This window comes from Scyliorhinus torazame, chromosome 7 (genome assembly GCF_047496885.1).
Source record: "Scyliorhinus torazame isolate Kashiwa2021f chromosome 7, sScyTor2.1, whole genome shotgun sequence".
NCBI classification, from domain to species: Eukaryota; Metazoa; Chordata; class Chondrichthyes; order Carcharhiniformes; family Scyliorhinidae; genus Scyliorhinus; species Scyliorhinus torazame.
This window is the reverse complement of record NC_092713.1, coordinates 209,059,637-209,083,361: the sequence shown is the minus strand read 5'-3', so window position 1 is coordinate 209,083,361 and position 23,725 is coordinate 209,059,637. Positions and strand designations below refer to the sequence as shown.

Sequence of the window (23,725 nt, the reverse complement as noted above, 5' to 3'; positions counted from 1 at the left end):
GTGATGCTGACATCCCCCTCTGATTGCCCAGGTTGGTTCCTATCGTCTCCATTAGCTCCGGGTAGCTCTGTTCCACAGGCTCAGCATCAGGCTGGAACCCAGCTGGGTCCTGGAATCCAGCAGAACTCCAACTGCTGTCTCGTCTCGGGGTTCCTGCCTCCACCTGATGTGCATCATCGGAGGTGTGGTGGTCACCAGATTGTGCAACCGAAGCCTGTCTTCTAACATGTCCCACTGAGGTGTGTGTATCTGCACTGGTGGAGGGTGGGGATGACAGCTGTGCCGCGACCAGGGTTGCATCTTCAGAGCTCTCCTCCAATGTGTTCTCCTCAGACTCAGGAGAGAGTGCCGTCCGGGATGGGTCGGCTCCGTCGGCTGGAGGACCTGCGGGAGAATGGACATGTGGTCAGTGGGGGATGGGTCAGTCAGTAAGGCAATAACAACTCACGTTTGGCAGGTCCGCCGGGTGGAGTGCTTATATGCTGCTCGACCTTATTAGCGAGAGGGGCTGGCAAGCAGGGTCCCGGTGAATCAGCTGGCAAACCTTCATTTGTGTCGAGAAGCCTATGGGGCCATATTAAATGGACCAAATAATGTTGAATTGCGTTGCCGGCCTTGCTGGGCTGAGTGCTGGGAAGGTCTCAACAATTCCCGCTCGCTACCACATTTCAAAATCTTTCCGGAGAATTGTGCCCTTCGTCTCTTAAACGGAGAATTCGCCACACAGTCTCCCAAACGGAGAATCCGGCTCTATCTTTCCTTCCCTAACTGCATGTGAATTTAGAGGGAGAGTGTAAGCATCAGATTACAGGACAGGAAGCTTCATTATTGCTGCTGGATTGTTCTATGACTCTGAACTGTGGGCACCTCGCACTTAATAAATTACCTGACAGTACAATGTAATTATTTGCTCAACAGAAATCATTTTCAATTTCAAGAGCAGTTGCAGCCCAATTATAACCCTGTCCTGCCCAATGCAACACCACCAGAAGTGCCCCTTCATTGTGGAATGGTTAGTAAGACTGATTACAATCTGTACTCTCAATGACATTGACAATTTTTACACAGTGTAATTGGAAAGGAGAGTGAGAGAATTTTATACTCAGAACCTGGGGCGGGATTCTCCCGCAACTGGTGGGACGGGCCCTACCGGTGCCAAAGAGTGGTGTGAACCACTCCGGCGTCGGGCCGCCCAGAAGGTGCGGAATCCTCGGCACGTCCGGGGGCTCGGCCGCTGCTGGAGTGGTTGGCACCACACCAACTGTCGCCGAAGGGCCTCCGCCGGCCGGCGCGAATTGGCGCATGCGCAGGAGTGCCAGCATGTTCTGGCGCATGCGCAGAGCTGCTGGCGTGATTCCTGCGCATGTGCAGGGGGTTCCTTCTCCATGCCGGCCTTCGCGAAGCCTTACACAGGCCGGCGCGGAGGGAAAGAGTTCCCCCACGGCACAGGCCCGCCCGCAGAGCGGTGGGCCCCGATCGTGGGTCAGGCCACCGTGGGGGCCCTCCACGGGGCCGGATTCCACCCGCCCCCCGCTCCGCAGGACGCCCTCAAAGCCAGAGCCCGCCGGTATGGACCTTGTCTAATCCACGCCGGCGGGACTGGCCGGAAACGGGTGGCCGCTCGGCCCATTGGGGCCCGGAAAATCGCTGGGGGGGGCCACTGCCAACAGCCCCCGACCGGCGCAACACGATCCCCGCCCCCGCCCAAAAGCCGCCGCGGGAGAATTCGGCAGCCGGCGTGGAGCGGCAGGACGGTATTCACGCCGCCCCCCGGCGATTCTCCGACCCAGCGACGGGGGGGGGGGTTCGGAGAATCCCGCCCCTGATACCTACTCTTATAATGTGTGCAATTATTTTTCCAATTTCCAATATCCTTTGTCTTTTGTTTTGTAGCGTTTATTCCTGTATTGTGTGCTGCGAGATTGAGAAACTTAAAGAAATCATTATAAGGAAAGAGATATTACTGGAAAAATTAACGGGGCTACGTGCTGTCAAAACCTAGACCTGATGACCTGAGGCCTCGGGTTTTTAAAAGAGGAAGTTCCAGAGACAGTGGTTGCATTGTTTTGATCTTCCATAATTTTTCAGATTCTAGAACGGTTCTTAAGGATAGGAAGGTAGCAAATATAACCCTGCTATTTAAGAAAATATGGAAGAAAACAGGGAACATTGGGCCAGTTAGCATAACATCAGTAATGGACAAAATTCAAGAATCTAGATGAGGTAACAGGGCACTTCGAGAAACATAACTAGGAAGAGTCAACACAGATTTATGAAAGGGAAATCATGGGCTAAATTCTCCCCCAACGGCGCGATGTCCGCCGACTGGCGCCAAAGACGGCGCCAATCAGACGGGCATCGCACCGGCCCAAAGGTGCGGAATGCTCCGCATCTTTGGGGGCCGAGGCCCAACATTGAGGGGCTAGGCCGACGCCGGAGGGATTTCCGCCCCGGCAGCTGGCGGAAATGGCGTTTGTTGCCCCACCAGCTGGCGCGGAAATGCGGCGCATGCGCGGGAGCGTCAGCGGCCGCTGTCAGTTTCCCGCGCATGCGCAGTGGGGAGAGTCTCTTCCGCCTCCGCCATGGTGGAGGCCGTGGCGGAGGCGGAAGGGAAAGAGTGCCCCCACGGCTCAGGCCCGCCCGCGGATCGGTGGGCCCCGATCGCGGGCCAGGCCACCGTGGGGGCACCCCCTGGGGTCAGATCGCCCCGCGCTCCCCCCAGGACCCCGGAGCCCGTCCACACCGCCTGGTCCCGCCGATAAATACCAGGTTTGATTTACGCCGGCGGGACAGGCAATTTCTGGGCGGGACTTCGGCCCATCCGGGCCGGAGAATCCAGCGGAGGGTCCCGCCAACCGGCGCGGCCCGATTCCCGCCCCCCGCCCAATCTCCGGTACCGGAGACTTCGGCGGGGGCGGGAGCGGGATTTACGGCGGCCAACGGCCATTCTCCGACCCGGCGGGGGGTAGGAGAATGACGCCCCATGTTTAACAAAACTGTCACCAGCAAGCTGATAGGAAGAACCAGAGGATGTGATATATTTAGATTTTCAATAAACTTTCAACAAGAAGTTATGACACAAAATTAGGACTCAGGGGATTGAGGGTAAAAGAATCACATAAATCGAGTATTGGGGATTAATTAATCCACAGAAAATTGTGAGCAATAATAAACTGAACATTTTGGGTTGGCAGGCTGTGTAAATAGTGGGGTAGTTAGTGCAAGGAAGGTGCTCAGGCCTCAGCTATATGAATGACTTAGATGAGGGGATTAAGTGTATTGTACTTACGTTTGCTGATGATAGAAATTTAGGAAAGTAAACAGTGAGGGGGATGTCCAGATACATCCGAGGACACTCTGAGATGCCCAACATCTTCGTAAACCACCCCAGGATAACGGGTTGGCTCTTGGGTCATAAGGGGGTAGTCACTGATGTACTAGCTGATGACGCCAGTGCAGAGGCCGAAGGAGGATAAATTGCCCTTAGTGTCCAAAAATACCCTTAGTGTTGGGTGGGGTTACTGGGTTATGGGGATAGGGTGGAGGTTTGGGTAGGGTGCTCTTTCCAAGAGCCGGTGCAGACTCGATGGGCCGAATGGCCTCCTTCTGCACTGTAAATTCTATGATCTATGAGGTGCGTGGGGGGGAAGTGGAGAACAACAGGGGTTGGGGGTGAAGATTAACGTGGCAGAGGCCTCACAGGTATTAGGTCTAACATGTTTTAACTTTGAATATTTGACATTTCCATTCCCCCTAGCTACAGAAAGTGGACCACCACCACCCCCCCCCCCCCCCCCCCCCCCCCCCCCCCGCCATGCCCATGCAATGATCCTCTCTCTTTTTGGTCTTTTGTGGTCTCCTGCTATGCCTAGGTGTGTTCCCAGGATGCACATGGTTTAGCTCAGTGGGCTAGACAGCTGATTTGTCATGCAGCACAAGGCCAGCAGCACGGGTTCAATTCCCGTACCAGCTTACCCGAACATGCCCTGGAATGTGGCGACTAGGGGCTTTTCACAGTAACGTCAAACTTTTGACAACAAAAGATTATTATTATTCGGTGGAGGCAGCCTGCTGATTTCCACACCCTGTGGCCTTTGATGCCCCTGGCGGATGTCCTCTGGAGGGCCTAGAGCTGGGGGGCACCGGCCGACTTACCGGTGTCACTGGCATCGCCGTGCTGCCCTGTTCTGCCCGCTGCCCATGAGATGCACCGGTGTCACGCGGGTGGACTTAAGAAGAACTGGAGACCACTATCGTCTTCTTGGTGACAGGGCCTGGGATGGCCTCCAGCGATTCCTCATTCCTGACGGTACCCATAGGGTCCCGGGGGTCTCCATGGGACGGAGGGGTAGCTGGACTGAGCTCCAGAGGCCTTTGAATCATCTGACTCTGGCAGTTCTGGCGGCTCCCCATTGTCTGTACATGGTGTCGACACCCTCCTTCTCCTCAGTGACTGGGCCATGCTCTGCAGTGCCTTGGCAATGTACACCTGTATATGGGATATGTTCCTCAGTGACTGGGACAGATGTCAAGGCCCTCAGCCAATGTCGCCATGGACTGTTTTGGGCACCACCACTCAAGATGCTGACATCGTGCTCCAGGGTTTCCACTGCAATCGTCACTCCAGTAGTGTTGGCCTCGGTGACATGCAATGTCCATAAGACCATAAGACATAGGAGCGGAAGTAAGGCCATTCGGCCCATCGAGTCCACTCCACCATTCAATCATGGCTGATTTCCCCTCCATTTACCCGCTCTCTCTCCATAGCCCTTAATTCCTCGAGAAATCAAGAATTTATCAACTTCTGTCTTAAAGACACTCAACGTCCCGGCCTCCACCGCCCTCTGTGGCAATGAATTCCACAGACCCACCACTCTCTGGCTGAAGAAATTTCTCCTCATCTCTGTTCTAAAGTGACTCCGTTTTATTCTAAGGCTGTGTCCTCGGGTCCTAGTCTCCCCTGCTAATGGAAACAACTTCCCTATGTCCATTCATTATCTTGTAAGTTTCTATTAGATCTCCCCTCAACCTCCTAAACTCCAATGAATATAATCCCAGGATCCTCAGACGTTCATCGTATGTTAGGCCTACCATTCCTGGGATCATCCGTATGAATCTCCGCTGGACCCGCTCCAGTGCCGGTATGTCCTTCCTGAGGTGTGGGGCCCAAAATTGCTCACAGTATTCTAAATGGGGCCTAATGTCGGCATCATCTCCTGCACCCGTAGCCATTGGGACTCCTCCATTCGGCTACGCACTCACTGGAATGCCGCTGACACCCCCCCTGAATCTCACGGTCCTATCGTCTGCACCAGCTCTGGGAGAACCTTGTCCTGAGTCTCTGGGACCCAGCATGGTCCTGGGATCCAGCAGACCTACCCATTCCCTTGGGTGTTGCTGCCTCCACCTGATGTGCATCAACAAATGTGCGATGCTCAACAGACTGTGCCCCAGAAGCCTGTCCACAAATGTTGCCCACTGAGGTGTGTGTCTCTGCGCTGATCAAAGGTGCGGGTCAAAGCCGTGATGCGAAGATGGCGGTCTTCTCATAGCTATCCTCCAAGGTGGTCTCTTGGTTTCCTGGGGAGGGCGAACTCCGGGTGGTCCAGCCCCATCAGATGGAGATCTTACATACAATGGACATTTGATCAGTGAGAGGGAAGGATCATTTTGTCTGGCATGTATAACTTCCTTGAGACAGGCAATGAAGGGCAATGGATCCTCACCTCTCTGGCACAGGCCAACCTCGCTGTCGGTGACTGCTCTCTCCTCGGGCAACCCGCGATCTCCGGGCCTATTCCTCATAGGGGGTGAGGACTCTAATCTCTAGCCTAGCCTAGCCCCCCCCCCCCCCCCCCCCCCCCCCCCCGGTCTTGGCCTTTTAACGCATATTATGGGCTACCTTCTCCCGCGAGGACAAAGAGAGGGGGGGGGGGCAATAGCAATTGGCATGTGTGGGCACTACACCAGGACACAAAGGGGTGTGTTGGCGGTTGCCAGTGGGTTCTGAGGAGAAAGTACGAAGAACAGATGTAATGAGGGTGTGCGGTATAAGAAAGTGATTTGTGGCAGGGGAGGGGGTTGGAAGTTTGAGGGGCGGCAGACGGAACTGATGCCAGGAGAGATGGGGTAACTTACCCTTGCAGCTCGATGGAGGTCATTGGTCTTCTTCCAACATTGTACAGCAGCCCCCCTGGTCCAAGCTGACAACCGCTGTCACTGCCTCCTAGGCGGTATTGGTGACGCTGCAGTTGGTCCTCAAACCCCCTTGGGCGAACAGAATGTCACGTCTCACGTCAATAGCGTCGAGAAGCCTGGTCAGGTCGGCATCTCCAAAGAGAGGAGCAGGTCTGCACGCTGCCATCCTTAAGTGTTGACTGGGAGTGAGTGCTGAGGTAGCGTTTAAAAGCAGCTCTTCCTTGTTAGCGGCGAGATGCTGAGGCACGAGTCTAGTGAAGACGGTGAGACAGCCAGTAATGGCAAGAAGCTTGTGGGGGCTCATTTCTGGCACTAAGTGCGGTTAAATACGGGCTGTGATCTCGCCAACGCGGCCGTCGAGAAATACCCTGACAAATACGCCCAAAATCACATTTAGAAATGTTTCCATTAACTCATGCCCTTTGAGTCATTTGGTCCTTCAAACCTACTTCAGATCATTGTTGCTCCTCTAAATCAATTCCACCTTCCTGCACTATTCCTATAGTCCTTGAGTACCATAAGTACCATGGGCGTCATTCTCCGACCCCCCGCCGGGTCGGAGAATGGCCGTTGGCCGCCGTGAATCCCGCCCCCGCCGAAGTCTCCGCTCCCGGAGATTGGGCGGGGGCGGGAATCCGGCCGCGCCGGTTGGCGGGACCCCCCGCTGGATTCTCCGGCCCGGATGGGCCGAAGTCCCGCCCAGGAATTGCCTGTCCCGCCGACGTAAATCAAACCTGGTATTTACCGGCGGGACCAGGTGGTGTGGGCGGGCTCCGGGGTCCTGGGGGGGGCGCGGGGCGATCTGACCCCGGGGGTGCCCCCACGGTGGCCTGGCCCGCGATCGGGGCCCACCGATCCGCGGGCGGGCCTGTGCCGTGGGGGCACTCTTTCCCTTCCGCCTCCGCTACAGCCTCCACCATGGCGGAGGCGGAAGAGACTCTCCCCACTGCGCATGCGCGGGAAACTGACAGCGGCCGCTGACGCTCCCACGCATGCGCTGGGAAACTGACAGCGGCCGCTGACGCTCCCGCGCATGCGCCGCATTTCCGCACCAGCTGGCGGGGAAACAAACGCCATTTCCGCCAGCTGGCGGGGCGGAAATCCCTTCGGCGTCGGCCTAGCCCCTCAATGTTGGGGCTAGGCCGCCAAAGATGCGGAGCCTTCCGCACCTTTGGGCCGGCGCGATGCCCGTCTGATTGGCGCCGGCTTTGGCGCCAGTCGGCGGACATCCCGCCTTTGGGGGAGAATTTCGCCCCATGTCTGTTGAATGAGTATACTCAATGTCTGAGGATTCCCAGCTCTCTGGGTAGAGAATTCCAAAGATTCACAGCCATTGAAGTGAAGACATTTCTCATCATCTCGGTTCTAAATGGTAAACACTTTAGTTGGGACTGTGACTCCCCATGGTCCAGATGCTCCAGTGGGGAACATTTTCTCAACATCTACCCTGTCAAGTTCCTTAAGAATTTTATATTTCATTTTAAGTATGGGAATTTCAAGTCACCTTTAATTCATGCATGCAAGAAACCAACATATTTAATAACATGAAATTGCATACAATGGTCCATTTTTAATCTGACTTAAACTGTTGCCAAAAAGATAGATTCAAAAGCAGCAAATTTCTGAGGGTAAAAATAATGAATGTTTTCTGCCATGCTATGCTTAATTTTATATCCATTGTGAACCAGAAAAACTTCAGGAAAATCTCATCTATGGGTCTTTAGCCTGGGGATTGAGCTAGTATGATGACTCAAGATGCATTCAGGAGCAGGGATTGAAAGAGTGGTACAAAAGAGCAAGGAAATTTTTGCATTGCGGTATTATGCGCAAACCAGACTTGCACCTGAATCTCATACTCTGGGTATTTGCTTTATGCCACAATTAAAGATGACCCTGAATGCAAAAGCACAGGAAATTCCACACCTTGATCTTTACCACTACATCCCACATCCAGCTGTTTGGAAGCATTGTGCTTGATTCAGATATTTTTCTCCCTTGTGTAGGATTGGCGTTTCAAAGTGTTTTACACATTGAGTTTCCATTAGTGAATATAAAAGGAAGGGCATTGTGTGAGTGCGCATATGTGTTTCTGTCTAGCTGTACAGTAATATACTGAATCCCATCTGGAACAGTGCTGCTGTGTGGTCTCTAGGTCATCTGTCGGCCAGCAGTCCAAAATTTAACGCATTCAGTCATTCCCTCTTGAGCAGTGTGTGTTTCTATTAGAATCATTCATGGGCTTTCTTGTGAATATTTTCTATTCATGAGGGTTCTTTCCGTTTGCTTTCTTTTTATTCAACTCCTCGTCTCCCACAAAAATCTACTTCTTGCAACTGCAGATTGAGTTGTCTCTTCGCTTCCTCCCCAAACACCAAAAATATTACCTCTGCTTTTGAATGTATTGTAGGCTGTTTTAAGTGTAGCTTTCCAATTTCATTCCCCACTATTAGACCCATCCTATGGGGATCAGCTAAAAAATCAGCTTCACGCTGTGTTGAAAAATTCTTTGACACCATACCGGAAAACTTAATTTTAGGGAATCTGTTATACATCACTATGTAAAATGCGAGATAACATTTTTTGGCACAAACTATCATTCTTTGTCGTGAAAAGAAAAATAATAACAAAATTTCTGTGGGACGTGAGGAATTAAATAAAAGACATAACAAACAGAAATAACCCATATAGAACCAATTCCTACAGTGCAGAAGGAGACCATTCAGCCCATCAAGTCTGCACCGACCCTCTGAAAGAGCACCCTACCAAGGCCCACTCTTCCGCCTTATCCTCATAACCCCACCTAATCTATACATCTTAGGACACTGACGAGCAATTTAGCATGGCCAATCCACCTAACCTGCACATCTTTGGACACTAAAGGAGCAATTTAGCACGGCCAATCCACCTGCACATCTTTGGACTGTGGAAGGAAACTGGAGTACCCAGAGGAAACCCCCGCAGACACAGAAAGAACGTGTAAATTCCACACAGTCACCCAAAGCTGGAATTGAACCCAGGGGCGTCATTCTCCGACCCCCCGCCGGGTCGGAGAATGGCCGTTGGCCGCCGTGAATCCCGCCCCCGCCCCCGCCGAAGTCTCCGGTACCGGAGATTGGGCGGGGGCGGGAATCGGGCCGTGCCGGTTGGCGGGACCCCCCGCTCAATTCTCCGGCCCAGATGGGCCGAAGTCCCGCCCAGAAATTGCCAGTCCCGCCGGCGTAAATTAAACCTGGTATTTACCGGCGGGACAAGGCGGCGTAGGCGGGCTCCGGGGTCCTGGGGGGGGGCTCGGGGTGATCTGACCCCGGGGGGGTGCCCCCACGGTGGCCTGGCCCGCGATCGGGGCCCACCGATCCGCGGGCGGGCCTGTGCCGTGGGGGCACTCTTTCGCTTCCGCCTCCGCCACGGCCTCCACCATGGCGGAGGCGGAAGAGACTCTCCCTACTGCGCATGCGCGGGAAACTTTCAGCGGCCGCTGACGCTCCCGCGCATGCGGTTCTGATTGGCGCCGTTTTTGGCGCTAGTCAGCGGACATCGCGCCGTTGGGGGAAAATTTCGCCCCAGGTCTCTGGTGCTGTGAGGCAGCAGTACTAACTACTGTGCCACCCTAATATATAGGTAAAATATTTACAGGGTATCCCATAAGCGATTTCCATTAGATATACACGTTCATGAGTTAAGTCGGCACTGAAGTCCCACCTTTCTGTGGTCTATTGGCTTATCCTTACATCCTTTTTTGAACATTTGCAGTTATTCAGTCCTGTCGCACCACCACTTACCTAAGAAGGATTGGAAGATATGGGCAGTGCCTCCACAATTTCCACCCTTACTTGCCTCAATATCCTCATCTTCTCCAGCTTTGTTCAGTTATCAACCTTTAAGTACAACTGACTTTTCCAATGCATCCTATTTAACAATGTGCATACAATCTCTTGTCTCAATTACTTTCTGGTTCATTATGATTTTGGCAGCATCTTAAAGACAAATGCAAAGTAATCAACGGGTATCTCAGCCATGCCCTCTACATCCATGCATAAATCCCCTTTTGGTCCCTAATCAGCCACACCCCTCCTTTTATTATACTTCTATATGCCTGTCGAAGATATAGGGCGAGACCCACCAGCCATGTTGCGTCCGAAAAGCAGCGTGGCACAGCCGGTAAATGCCGGGAGATCCCTCTTCCAGGATCTACCTGGCTCGCCACACCTCGCGAGATCTAACATGATCTTGCGAGACGTTGCTATGTGAGTCCTGTCCACTGTGGGTGAGGTAACCTTCTGGCAAATCTGCATAATAGTGAGACAGCTATGTATTCCCAAGATCTAACCAAGGTGTGGGATCTAACCCCTTCGCCTTGGAGACCTCGGGCAAGCGTTGCTCAGTGCTAGTCTCCACAAACGCGGACTGGACAGAATGGCACTTGCGGGGGTCTCCCAGGGGATCGGAGGCCTCCAGGTCGTTGCCCTCTGGGCAGGGTGGCACCCTGCCACTGCTGGTACCATTTGGGCACCCTAACACTGCCAGTCTAGCACCCTGGCAGTGCCACCTGGGTGACAACCTGGCATTGCCAAGGTTCCCAGGTGCCAACCTGATAGGGGCACTGCCAGGCTGGCATTTCTTGCATGATGGGATTGGGCCTGGGCTGCCTTGTGGGGGGTGACTGAGGAATCCTAAATAGGTGAATTGGGGGTGGTTCAGGGGTCACGTCGGGGAGTTTGAAAGATCTGGACGCCATTTCAAACTCCATTTAAAATTGGCGTGCCAATCTCTCCCTGCATTGAGGAGTTCCAGCGAGCGGAGCTCCTCAGTGCAGAAAACGGCACTAAGTGCGGCCTCGGACATGCATTCACCGCTGAGGCACCAGATCTACATGAATGGCCCTTGGAAAGCGTGGTGTTTCTCGGCACTCCGAGCACCGGGAAACATCCAGCTAATCGCACGCACTTTGGAACTCTGTTCCCATTCGGCTAGACCTCGCCCAAAATTATATCGTAGCAATTTTATTCACTTCTGGTGAAGCTACTGCCTTTTACAGACTTCTAGCTAAAATCCACTTACAATCATGTCTTATTCCATTAAGGCTCTATACTACAGGTCAATTGCTGGAGGGTAACATTGAAACCCAGTCAGGATCAGCAGACCGTAAATTAAGCTTGTTGGTCAAGTATCAGTTCGCGATGCATGCTTGTGGTCCACAGTAAAATAAAGTCCTGCTAGAAAACAATCACGAGTGGTAAAACACCTGCTCCTATCAATTTCCAATTTAATCCATGACTTATGACTGTTTATTTTCCAATGTTCTCCAGATTTAAACATGAGAAGGACATCAAGTCAGCCCTTGTATTTCTTGCAATCACCTCTTTACTTCTCAATTTGATATTTTTCTTTGCTGCCAACACTGGCTGTTACTGAAACCTTGCTGCTGCTTTGAGTCAGAGTTCTTTATCAGATCACTTCAAATTAGATTTTAACACACTGTGAATAAAAATGTTATTTCCCGGCAAATTTATAGCGTAGGTCCTATCAGGCTGATTTCTGGGGAAAAGGAACTGATGCAGTCCACTTCCAATAACAATGGCCTGGTTTAGCAAGGTCACTGAATTAAAATAACTCAAATGCACTCTCGGCTTATTTCCAGGTGAATGGGAACACTATAGCAACAGGACATAATTGGAGAATGCAATGACTCTTAGAGTTATTGTATCTAAAAGGCAGCTTTTTCCTGGAGTCTGACCATTGCCAATCTAGAAAGATGTCTGCATCAAAAGGGAATTGCCCCCTTCATTAAAGAAAGTGGTGTTGGAGGAGATGTGGCTGAGCAAAGTAGCCATTTTTGGAACTGGGAGGACTCCTCCATCTTAATGTATAACAGAGTCTCTAAAATTAAGCTTTACGGCATGGTGTCAAAGCATTTGTCAAAACATCGTGAAGTGGATTTTTGCTGATTCAGATAGACCGGGATGGGGAAATAAATTGGAAAGCTAGATTTTAAACAGCCTGTTATACATTTACATTTTAGAGGTAAGTAATATATTTGGTGTTGGGGGAGGAAGAGAAGAGACACAATCTCAATTTGAAGTTGCAAGAACCAGATTTTCGTGGGAGATTAGGAATGTACAGCAAGCAAGGAAGTGGTAAACCAGATGATGGCAGCCCACTACACTGATGCTGTGGAAGAAACTGAGGAAAAGATTTTCTATACTGAAGATCTGCACGAAGGTTCAGGTGATTAGGGTAACCACTCGAATAAAAAACATGCCTGTACTATTCAGAGCCAAGTAGAAAATCCAAAGCAAGGTCCCACATCAGCAGTGCAGGTGTAATTTATTAACTTGTGTCTATATTGCACTCCTGCGACATACGTTTCTCACGACTTGGGCGGTCTATTTAAAATTAAACTTAACTTTCAATCTTCCTGACACTAGGTGGCATTGCTGTTCTTTCGAGATCTGCCTCTCAGGTTTGCTCAGTAAGTAACCATACAGGTACGTTTTGGTGCAAGTTACTTCCCAGCCCAAGTTGTTGCAGGAAATAATTTATTTTCCCTGTCCACACTTCGATAACTCCCCACACTGTCACACTACCTTCCAACCAAAAGTTAGAAATGCGAAAGAATGAAAGGCAGATAAATAACAACAGAAAATCTCCAACCTTCAGAAAATGTTCCAGTCTCTGGCCTCCTGCTCTCCAATTTTCTTGCAAAATCGTTGCGTCTCCTGTGCCTCTGACCAGGCTTAGGCTGCACTGGCTTCCTTCCAATATCTGGCTGTCCAACCTCAAAGTCATCTTGCATTACCCCATTTAGAGATTAGGCCTCAGGCTTCCCAACATCCTGATGGTGATGTTCACCCATCTTTTTGGCCCATCTCCGTTTTCTGTGGTTTTCCTAGCATCAGGATGGGAACTGGTGATTTATTTATTAAAGAGTTTACCACACATACGAGGAAACAATAAGCACTTTAAAAATAAATTGCCAATATGCAGCTTAGTGCTGGGTAAATGGCTTTGGATTCAGACTACAGAGGAAAATTATAACTGGGAGGAGGCATATGAGTGGGGGGGGGGGGGCGGGGGGGGGGTGAAATTAGGAGATATAGGAGTAATGTTGAGGAGACAGAAGAAAGGAAGGGAAAAAGTAGGTAAAGAAATGGGGGTAATGGAAGGGGATGGAGGGGTAACCAGGAGCAGAGATAACAGTTGCATCAAATAGATAAGATTGCCAACTGTCCCAGAATGGCCTGGAGTCTCTTGGAATTGACATCAATCTCCCGATAGCTTTTAAAAGCCATCCAGGAGATTTTAAAAGGAAAAGGGCTCACTTTTATCCCGCCTTACACCTGCTGGATTGTTTCTCTGCATTATCTTGGGAAAGGCACACATTTCTGAAACAAAATAATTCATCCCCATTGGTACTGAGAAAATTTCACATCAGAAAACGTGAACAAGAGGTTGCATACAAGCAGCGAGCAAGCTCATCAACAAGGGACCCAGGCCAGGCTGAAAGGGTGGAACCACAGTTCTGAGGTGCTGTTGCATTGTGGACCAGGTTGTGCGCTGAACACTTCCAGGTTCTGCAAATGATGTTAGAAGGGAGTGCATGGCTCTGGTGCTTTGTGCTGGAAGAATTTTTTTTAATTTTAGAATACCAAATTAATTTTTTTTCCAATTAAAGGGTAATTCTAGCGTGGTCAATCCACCTACCCTGCACATCTTTGGGTTGTGGGGGTACAACTCACGCAGACAAGGGGAGAATGTGCAAACTCCACACGGACAGTGACCCGGGGCCAGGATCGGAACCGGATTCTCGGCACCGCGAGACAGCAGTGCTAACCACTGTGCCACCGTGCCGCCCATTTGCGCTGGAAGTATGGGTGCGAGACTAAAACAGTTAGGTATCAGGCCGAATCTTACCATATTTTCTCAAAGTGTCAGGTGCAAACTAAAAACCAGAGTGCAGCTCTCCAGCTGCACAGACCATTTTTTTCTCGAGATATTGAGCCTCTTTAAAGAAAAAGAATGAGTGGGTGGTGGTTTACACCATCACTATGGTGGGGCGGAGCCTGAGAGAGCCAGCACCTTCTTTAAACCCTGATTAGAACTGAAATGGAACTCCATCCCCCCCACCACAATCCCCCTCACCCCCCAACCTGGACAATAATCGGGGACTCCACTCTCTTCCCCCCCCCCACACCCCGCCACTGCCAGGTTGGCACTGTGCCAAACTGGCAGTGCTAACCTGGGCCAGGGGCAGTATCAACTAGTACCAGTGGACAGTGGCAGGGCACTGCCCGGGCATGTCCCTCTCTTCCCGGGGGCTATACATACCTTTGCAGCGCCCCCTCTCTCCGAAAGGAAGGGGGGGGGGGTGAGGATTGCTGGCTAATCTTATTAAAGATGAGGACATTGCCCTTTATGGGCGTGAATCTGGTGATGTTGCCGGCGAGGCATGGGGAAAATCGGGAAACAAGATCTTGCGCTTTGTGCTTCTCTCTGGATTTTCCGCTCATGTCGCTGTTCTCTCTGACAGAGAACACAAGTTGAAAATCATCCCATCGACGCAGTTCGAGTAGTTCTATTGGAGGTATGATAGACAAACAGAGCTTTCTACGCCCATACTGAGATCTGTCTGCCAGTTAAACCAGTTGAAGGCATTTGTTTATTTATTTATATCATTGAATTGGGGAGGGCGTGCTGGGGATTTTTACAAAGTTTAGCACCACATCAGTTGCAGGTGTTGCCAAATTTGATGCACTGTTAACTCAGTCAGCCCAGTGTTGTTTTACTTGAGAAATCGGGCCCATGAAGAAATTCACCTGCTCGCGCAATACCATCAACTTTCTGTGATGCCACTTACAACAAGGGCGGCGTGGTAGCATAGTGGATAGCACAGTTGCTTCACAGCTCCAGGGTTCCAGGTTCGATTCCGGCTTGGGTCACTGTCTGTGCGGAGTCTCCATGTTTGTGTCTGCCTGGGTTTACTCCCACAGTCCAAAGATGTGCAGGTTAGGTGGATTGGCCATGCTAAATTGCCCTTCGTGTCCAAAAAGGTTAGGTGGGGTTACTGGGTTACGGGGATAGGGTGGAGGTGTGGGCTTAGGTAGAGTGCTCTTTCCAAGGCTGGCAGACACGATGAGGCGAATGGCCTCCTTCTGCATTATAAATTCTATGATCTATGATAACATCTCCAAGAATGTGTCCAGCCGAGTTGGCAACCCTAGAAGTGGAGATGGCAACATAGGTCGGAAGACGGCCGCAGAAAAAGGAAGAAGTTACAGATCTGATTGAGGAGCTGGTGGGAAAGAAGTTCTTAATAGGTCAGGCTCGGGACGAAAGGGAAATGAATGGGGCATGGGGATGTTACCTAGCTCTGCGTGTCATATTTTCTCTTCCCTCAAGAGAGAATGCAACCTGTCAACTTGGCAGCAGCCTTCTCCACCATTCCTCCTTAACTCTGCAAGGATAAAATGGAACAAAGCTGAACAGGATAGGGATAGTGAGAAACAATATGAAAATAACGGGCAAGAAAGATATACAGTACTAATCTTGCGAATGCTACAGGAGATCCACTAATATGGTGTAATAATATTTTTCTTTATGCAGCACCTTTCATGTTGAAACATTTTGAAGTCTGTTGCACAATGTATTGCTTTTGTTGAAGTGCAGTGATCGTTGACAAAGAGCATAAAAATATAGAAACAAGGAAAGCCCACGCAGCTCCATCCATCGTCCAGATGCTGATTCAGTACACTGATCTTATCCTTCTCTTTCATTTTCTGAACTCAAACTCACAACCCTCTACTGAATCAAGAGCTACCATTTGGTTTTCAATTGACTCAGCAAGTCTTCTAAAATCTGATGACATGGTGAAAGATTGATTTTTTTCAATTATTTTTAGCTTGTGGTTCTGCACAATATAAACATATATATCTACCATATTGATTTCTAATTTAGGTTATATCTTTTACACCCCTAATTTCATCTTGCCTTGATCACCTTCTGTTTGAGTCAGTAAATAAGAAGTACCTTTGCTCTTAATGGGATACTAAATTATGTTGCTCCTCACATCACTTCCTATTCCCACACAAATGGCCAGTGCTGGGCTTCTGAATATGGCGGTTGTTTTCTACATCCACTCTGTGACTTATCACCAGTAGCCAGTGTGTGTTCTTCATCACTGATTTCTTTACTCTAAGCTCGGATCCACTCTTGGCCGAGTAGACGCTAGCTCTCATGATTTGGATCAAATCCAAGTCATTTTATCATAGGGAGATGTGGTCGATCCTCTCTACTTGTGAAGAAGATCAGCATTAGGAAATAGGATGTTGAAGCCAATGGGAGGAATGTAGGTCGGAACCTGGTGAAACCTGTGATGAAGTGTTGAAACAATCCCTGAGGCAAAGCCAGCTAATCGGATGGGAGGGGCTATTAAATCAGGAAATGATCATGGTTGTTTGATTGATAACCTCCTGTGAATCTGACAGATGCTCTTGTTTAGTTTGGCAGCTCATTCCTTGGCTCCACTGGGGTGCCTTCTGGCACTGAACCAGGCACAGTGGGAAGTGTGGAGGAAAACTGCGCTATGGTGAATGCTTTTCACACCAGTGACTTCACAAAAATGTTGTTTGTCATGTAGGCTGTACAATGTCTGAACTGAGACTGGGCAAGGATGATCTTTTCAGTTCTTCACCAGAAACTAATGGACTGCTAATTGTGGGTGCTGTCACCCTTGCACTTTGCTTTCAAAGCCAATGCACTAAAAGCTGTTCCAATATATTTATTTCTTGTGACCCTCTGAATTCATCACCTCGATTGCTGCCACCATTATTATCCTCAGCAGAAGATCTATTACAAGCTGAACGATGTCTCATACCTCAAACTTCACTTTTCAGACACAACCAGTAATTAAGCCACAGGGTGTAATCATAGTACATAAATTTCACACGAGAAGCTTTATTAAAATCCTCATCACACCAGTATGTGGGCCTTCTCAGTGGCAGTGCTGGCCAGTGCCGATGATGTGCCCTGGAAATGCTCTCTCAATACACAAGCACAATAGAACTGGAGCCGTTTACTGTTCCTGTCCCAGCTTGGAGTCAAACCATTCAATTCCAGGGTGATACCTGCAAAATGCTTCCAAATGTTGTAAACTTCATCCAGGGCCTCAAGACGAAATCAAATTAATTCTGTAGGGTGAATAGAAGTTGTGCTGATGTATTTGCTCGTCCTGCTGACTATAAACGATGCTGTTCCAAGACTTCATTCATGCTTGGAAACTTTACTGACAGGAGCATGTGTGATTCATGTTCTCAGCAGCTTCTTTTGAAAGTGGTCTGCAGTTGCTAATGCTGCCCCAAAGCAGCCAAGAAACTTAATGGCTCAGTTCTGTGTTTTAGAATGGTTATGAGGTGCCATTGAGGTCCTCTATAAATGCTTTTTTTGAAATATGTTTGACTTGTCACTTCATGCTACCTTGATTAGTACCTCTCATTGGAGAGTGATCTCCTTAGTTCACAATAGGGCAGCACGGCAGCACAAGTGATTAGCACTGTGGCTTCACAGCGCCAGGGTCCCAGATTCGATTCCCCGCTGGGTCACTGTCTGTGCGGAGTCTGCACATTCTCCCCGTGTCTGCGTGGGTTTCCTCCGGGTGCTCCGGTTTCCTCCCACAGTCCAAAGACGCGCAGGTTAGGTGGTTTGGCCATGATAAATTGCCCTTAGTGTCCAAAAAGGTTAGGAGGGGTTATTGGGTTACGGAGATAGGGTGGAAGTGAGGGCTTAAGTGGGTCGGTGCAGACTCAATGGGCCGAATGGCCTTCTTCTGCACTGTATGTTCTATGTTCTAATACCAAATTTCAAACCTTTTTAAAATCATTTTTACCAATTTGTATTTATTAACAGCAGTCATTTGATATGGTAACCCAAAAATTGTCTTCTATTAATTTCTTCTGCATACTAATGGAAAGGTGGGAAGACTGTGGGAGAACCCTGAAGTGGGCAAAAAAACAGATAAAGGTGGAGGATATGGCAGCCCTGCCAATGGAAGGCCCTCATACACAATTGTTTGCAGGCTGGATGGTACCCAGTTGATTTAAATTGTTTTATTCCTAAGCTATCCATAACTTCTTTGAATAGCCTTGAGGTAAAATTTGATCCTTGATCGATTGTATTTCTGTGGGTAGTCCATATACAGTAAAGAATTTAAGTAAATCCTCCACCATCTTTGTAGCTGTAATATTACGTACTGGAATGGCCTCTGGAAACCTAGTAGACACATCCATTATAGTCAAAAGATATTGATTCCCACTTTTCGTTTTAGGAAGCGGTCCTACGCAATCAATTAGGACCCTTGTAAAAGGTTCCTCAAATGCTGGAATGGGTATTAAGGGCTCTCGTTTTATTACTGCTTGAGGTTACTCTATCACTTGACATGTGTGACATGATTGACCAAATTTAACTACGTCTTTATGCAGTCCAGGCCAATAAAAATGTTTTTGGATTTTAGCTTGAGTTTTCCTTATTCCCAAATGACCTCTCACTGATACCTCATGTGCAACTCACAACACCGTTCTATATCCTACCGGCAATACTACTTGATGAACTTCTGCCCACTTTTCATCCGCCTGAATATGTAAAGGTCTCCATTTACATCAAGACATCACTTTTATGGTAATAATACTCTGGTATACACTCAGATTCCTCTTCCGTATATGCTTTTCTACATCTTTCTATTGTAACTCTGCCACTTTTCCTGAACTAAAAATATTCGCCTCATCCTCCACCTGTTCTTGCTCTTTTTCAACCATCTGATCAAAAATCGTTTCTGATAATTGCACTTCAACTTCATCTTCACTCTTTGATTTCTCCTCTTGTCTTAACCTGTGACTTTGCGAACTTGTTACTGCACAATCCGGAAAAATCCCAGGATATTCGTCCTTCAACACTTCAGTGAATCCCAGGATATTCGTCCTTCCAACACTTCAGTTGTCTGATTTTCCACTGGCTTATGAACCACAGTAGGCATCACTCCCACCTGCGATCCAGCTATATCATTACCCAAGATAAACTGTATTCCTGGACAAAATAGTTTCTCTATTACTCCTACTACCACTTCACCACTCTTCACTGGACTTTCCAACCTTACCTTATAAAATGGAACACTACTCCTCTCACCCTGAATTCCACATATTACCACCTTTTCTGGCAACATTCTTCCCACACTACATAACTCCTCATCTCTTACCATTAAAGATTGACTAGCTCCTGTATCTCTTAAAATTGTGACTTCTTTACCTGCTCCTCCTGACACACATGAGTAAACTCTACCCACACAAGTACATTCTTTAAAGACATCTGGCACCTTCTTACAATCTCTTGATCAGGTTGTACAATCTTTTGCACCTCCTTCGCTTCACTTGGGCTTTCCTTTATCACTTTAACAAATCCCACTGTCTTATCCTGTTTTACCACATCAGCCTTCCCAGTGCTTTTCTTCAACCACCAACACTGTGACTTTACATGGCCTAGTTTATTACAGTGAAAACATTTGAAACTTTTCATTTCTTTTCCACCTTCCTGGATTTATTTTTTAGTCTGAGGTACACTCTCCTTATTATCTTCCATCAGATCACCTTTGCCTCTACCCCTTGAGTATTTCTCATGTCCCCAGTTTCTATCCTTCACAGGCTGAAACTGATGTTGGAAACCAAGCTTTGATTTATGAACTAATTCATAATCATCTGCCATTTCTGCTGCTAACCATGCAGTTTTAACCCTCTGCTGTTCCACATGAGTTCCCAGATACGTCCCAGATACCTCCGGTAGTGATGCAAACACGTCACTAGCCCTACCTACCAGCTTTGTTTGAATCAGTAATACCCACATGTCCTGTGGCCATTTCATTTGTTTAGCAACCTTCTCAAATGAAATGAAAAAGGCTTCCACCTCCTTCTCGTCAAACTTTGGCAATGCTTGGCCATATTTAAATAGATCCCCACCAAGCCTTTGTCTATGATGCTCTTTTTCACTATCCTCATCACTATCATTCAGCTGTACGTTTCCCTTTACCACAGCCAATTTTAACTGACTGTCATGTTTCATGGCCATTTTCTGAAGTTCAAACTCTCTCTCTTTATCATTTTTCTGATCTGTATCCCCCTTTCTCTTTCTTTTTGTTCTGCTAGGGCTATTCTTCCTTTTCTTCCCTCTATCTTTCTTTTTCCTCTCTCTCTCTCTTTCGTATTCAAGCTGCTTTAATTCTTTCTCGTGCTCCATTTGTTTAATTTGTAACTGAATTTTTGCCATTTCCAATGAGTCAGACTGTATCTCAGGCAACTTTAAATGTTTAGCCACCGCCATAATTACCTCATCTTTTTGCATTTTGTCAGGTAATGTTAACTGCAATGTTTTTGCCAAATCTAACAGTCTGCTTTTAGTCTCTGTCCATAAGGTACTGCGTGTGACCGTCTCCACCCCCAAAAACTTCATAGCCTTTGAAAGAGCCATTGTCCACAACATACTCCCCACTTAAACTGACGTATCTCACCTGAAAAGCAGCCACAATATGCTCATCCCTCACTGTCTTTAAGTTCACTAAGCCAATCCAATTTGTTATGGCCCAGGGTTTATTAGAGAACTCCAAAGTGTATCATGGAGTTCACCTGAACCTCAAGTTTTAATAGATTGTGGTATGGGGAGCACATGGCCCACTCTACAGGAGTGGTAGAGCAGAAATGGAAAAGTATTTTTAAAAACAAAACAATGTTTATTCTATGAACTCAAGTTAACCTTTTTAAAACATACAGTGAACATCTTAGCAACCATTAATTCAAATACAACCCCCAAAAAATACGATACTAAGTAATCCTTAATAAATTCCCAAACAACATCCAGAAGACAAAAGAAACATCTTTTAACAGAAGCACATCAGGTTTAAATTCACTACTGAGATCATTGATAATTCAGAATTCACCAAATGATCAAGAGATAGTCTTTTCATGGCAGAGAGAACAACAGTACACCTGCTTTGTCTGGCTTCAGCTCCAACACTGAAACAAAACCAAAAAAAACAAAACACAGACACACCCAAGCTTTTCTCAAAGTGAAACTGAAAAGCAAAGCCAGAGCTCAGCTCCACCCACACTCTGACATCACTGCAGTAACATGAGCAGACAAACATTTCTTAAAGTGACATTCTCATGACAATCTCCTATGAAGGCCTGGACAGATCATGTATCCTGGAGATGACGGGATTCCTTGTGATTCTTTTTGCTGTTTGGTGGTTTTGGAGGTATAGGAGTAGGGGGAAATTAAGTGGTGGTGCATGCCTGGGTATGGTTGGTTTATCCTTGCTCAATATGTTGAAGTGAGAGTCTGTATGTTATGCCTCTGTGTTGTTGGAGCCTTCTTTCTGTTTGAGGTTAGGCTTGATGAAGGAGTTAGGTGTCCTTTTCCAAATGGTCTTATATAGTGGTGTCCTGATTGTCTTCCTTGTTGTAGTTGGGTCTCCCATGGAGAGGCAGTGTTTTTATTGCTCTTAAGGCAGCGCTTGCCTTGTCCCCTAGCAGCCTTCATGTAATGGCATACAGTGCTTATCTGTGTCTGATGTCCTTGGGTTAACTCAGCCTTCCTCCCATGGGAGGGTTCTTCCCTTTATCAGAGTGAGCAGGGTGCCCTCTTTTGGTCTATTGGGTTGTGGGGGATTTCCCTCATTATATCGTGGGAAGAGGTAATTGACCCCCTCCCGAGGACCCAATTAATGGGTGTCGGCGATTCTTCTTCTGTTCGGTAGTGGAGTCTCCTCGGACAAGGCGGATGTGATTTCTCTGCTGTCAGTGGGGCTCATGTGCTGTCCTGGGTATGGTCATTGAAGAGTGGTGATAGGTCTTGGAGTGTGCTTGGAGTGTGCTGGGTATCCAAAGGGTACTAACTTCCTTGTATAATATTGTGCTGGATTAGGCCAGGTCCAGTGCTGTGGCTGTATCCTGTTACCTCCTTATGCGTGGGATGTCCCTTCTCAAAGACACTTATTAGAGACATCCTAAGCTTTGATGTGTTGTGAGTAACTTTGGTTTACTGATGCCTTAGTACACAAGGGTGTGGGGTTAAGCCAGATCCTTCACTGTGGTTGATATGCTGTTGCTCTCCCTTATGCTTGGGACGTTTCCTTGTCTGAATGAGCACTTTCTCTCTTTGTCATATGGTGATGGTGTGCACCGGAGGAATACGGACATGTGGTTTTATCCTGGTCCTTCTTATCCTGAGTGCCTCTGCTCCTGATAGTTTTCCCTTTTTCTTTTATGCTGTCTCAAGTAGGTTGCTGGGAGATGCTGATTGTACTGACTATAATCCGAATCCATAACTGCTGGTTCTCTCTCTATAAACATGGGTGAAATCATGCTTGTTCTGTACTCTGCCTGAGGGTTGGGTTGCGTTGCATCTTGTGGTATATCTTTCTAGAATTGGGGTTCTCGCAAATTTACTTTGTATTTTTTCTATTTTTGTTATGATGGGGTTAAAGAATCCTTGATTGGCTCCTATCGTGGTACAGACGGGTATTGTATCCAAGGGGAGGAGGTTACAGTGCACCATTAGTGCCTCTGGTGTTGCTGGAGGTGAGGGGGATATATACTGGTGCGCACTCGAACATGGGATGAAGAACCTATCCTGAATTCTTGTGGTCGTTGAGAACAATCGCCGCATGGGAAAGTACGCACCTTTTTGCCAAAGAATCATAGAATTTACAGTGTAGAAGGAGACCATTCAGCCCATCGAGTCTGCACCAGCCCTCAGAAAGAACACCCTACTTAAGCCCATGCCTCCACCCTATCCCCATAACCCAGTAACACCACGTAACCTACTGGACACTAAGGAGCAATTTATCATGGCCTATCCACCTAACCTGCACATCTTTGGACTGTGGGAGGAAACCGGAGCACCCGGAGGGAACCAACGCAGACACGGGGAGAAAGTGCAAATTCCACACAGACAGTCACCCGAGGCTGGAACTGAACCCGGGACCCTGGAACTGTAGGCAGCAGTGCTAACCACTGTGCCACCTTGCCGCCCGATGTTTTCATGGCCTTATCCTTTTCTCCCTTGTATTGCGTCAGTCTCAATACTGTCCTCCTTGTTATCATGTATGTTGAGACATTTTTGCTGAGCTGTACCATTTCTGTGGTTTTGTTTAGCTATTTGTTTAAATGAAAAACCTAAGTAAAAATGTTTTTTAAAAAAACATAAATAGTTGGATTATTATATAATACTTCTTTACCCCCCCCCCCCCCATTTAGCTGAACAATTATACACAGATTTTAAGATTAACATGATTACAAAGTAGGCCTTAAACTACAATGGTCTCATTCACACACAAAGTCCCTCTTAAGCACATAAGATGGCTGTAGTAAGACACACTCCTTTCTGAAGTCAAGTGAATGTCTGTGGATTTCTCCTCAAAATACCCCCCCAGAAGATTCTTATACCATGAGCCACCTTGTCTCACTGACCTCCGACTTCCACACGAGTGATTTCA

The 23,725-nt window shown here is 48.1% G+C and overlaps 1 protein-coding gene across 2 annotated transcripts in view; it reads left to right on the top strand.

Annotated features, from left to right (window-relative positions):
- Positions 1-23,725, top strand: part of LOC140426816 (drebrin-like) — a 324,386-nt gene that overhangs the window by 135,427 nt on the left and 165,234 nt on the right. The window lies entirely within an intron of this gene.